Raw genomic sequence first — 2,152 nt, forward strand, 5'->3', positions numbered from 1 at the left:
GCAATATTCATAAGATGGTCAAGCATCTTAACATTATTTCCCTTCTTTTACCCATCTTTATTTTTAACTTCTTTCATATTTGAGGCTTTTAAGAGAATTGTTTTATGATGATTTAATATCCATTTTTATTTATTAGTGCCACACATATTTACTGACCATATATTATGTGTCATGTGTCTCTATTCTGTACAATAGTGATAAATTAAACATTAAAAATATTGCTCTAGGTTTTAAAAGGAGTAGCAGTGTGGCGCTGAAGGATAAGCATTGAACTGCTAATCAAAAAGTCTGTGATTCAAGCCCACCAGACATTCCTCAGAAACTTTATAAAGATTTGCTGTGAGTCTGAACCAACTTGCTGGCAATTAACAAGGTTTTACCAAGTTGATCGTGCATGTTGACTTCCAGTGATTGTGGAATCACTTTTTGGATTAATACTCCTACAAATAGTGTTCCTCTTGTACAAAGAACAGCTGTTAGAAAGCACTAGAGAGCATCAAAAAAGAGACAGAGGATTCAACTTTTCCAATAAGGGAAGTACAGTGGGAGATCACTTCACCCAAGTATTCTGGCCAACATTAGCTGATAGAATTCAAGCAGAAACCTATGTTTTTAATGATATTATATAGAAAATGGAGTTCATTTATGCTAGAATAACTAGAACTGAAAGGTAAGATCCTAGAAAAAAGGACATATGAGAGGATTCTCAAAAGTTACATATGAAATCTCCTAAAATATTTTATTGACACCCATCCTATGCTTGTGCAGAAAAAAACCTCAAAAGAACAAAAAACGCAAAGTGCAAAAGCTCTAAAACTGACAAAGATGAGTAGAAAATTCAACTACTTAACACCACAGACATAATAGAATTTTTAGTTTAAGTTCTTCCAAATTTCCACCAAAACCTGAGATGGTACATACTATGATTAAGGAGTCCATCTCATGTGTTTTTGTGAATAAAAACACACACACACAAAGACACAATTGATATGCACTGTGAACCACAAGTAAGCTGTTCAAGTACCCCAGCTACTCCTCAGAAGCCCTGTCACCATGAGTTGGAAATGACTCGATGGCATTTAACAACAACAAAAAAATGACAGAATTATGCCATACCTCTACAAGCTAAGGTAAGCCACTATCATTGAACTTTCTGCTAAACAAAATACAAAACATTCTCCACAGGACAGTATCAGAATCCATACTGTTTATATTGATGTTCATATTATTTTTTATAAATCCATAGGGTTTATGATAATTATAAATAATTATCAGATATGCAAATAAACAGATAATATGGTGATGAAGATAAATACTGGCTATTAACCATAAGATCAGTGGTTAAATCCCACCAGCCACTGTTTGAAAATGCTCAGAACAAATTCAAAGGTACTTAACAACAATGACATAGTTGAAAATAAGCAAGTGAAACACATCTAAAAATTACCCATATACTGGAACTATTATAAGAATTTTTAAATATATCTTAGACCAGGTCCTCCAAGCAGATTCTAAGATGAACTTAGAAATTTATTAAGGAACATACCTGTGAAAAAAAATGAAGACTGTGTCAAGAAAGGTTGGGAGAGCCATCAGACTACAAAAAAAGTCTTACCCTGAGAAAGGAAAAAGAAAGATTGGGCAATAGTATTATAGATTAAAGTACAGTTTTAAGAAAGTCTTTTGAGAAGTTCTCAGGTCAAATTTGTCTATCAGAGGAATCCTGTGCATGCTAGGAAGGGTTTCCCTTAGTATCTCTATTACACTCATTTATTGACTGTGAACAACACATGTGAAGTCTTACTATGTCCCTTATAGTGCTGGTGTGGCACTGTAGAATAAGCAATTTACTGCTAACTGAAAGGTCAATGGTTCAAGCTCACCAGCCATGCCTCCAAAACCCTGTATGGGATTGCTATGAGTCAGAAATAACTCCATGGAGTTAGATCTGTCCAACACTTTTTCATTGCTATTACAGTTTATTCTTCCAGCCATATGTTTACTTGCCCGTATAGACTTGGAGAAGAAAATATGTGTACTTGAATGATTCCAATGAACTTCTCTTGAGGAGAAATTTAGAAGAGGAATGTCAGTGAGTCAAACTGCAGTAGCCATTATTACAGCTAGTTTTATGCCTGTAACTTTATAGTCA

This window comes from Chrysochloris asiatica, unplaced genomic scaffold, assembly GCF_000296735.1.
Source record: "Chrysochloris asiatica unplaced genomic scaffold, ChrAsi1.0 scaffold00068, whole genome shotgun sequence".
Classification (NCBI taxonomy): Eukaryota; Metazoa; Chordata; class Mammalia; order Afrosoricida; family Chrysochloridae; genus Chrysochloris; species Chrysochloris asiatica.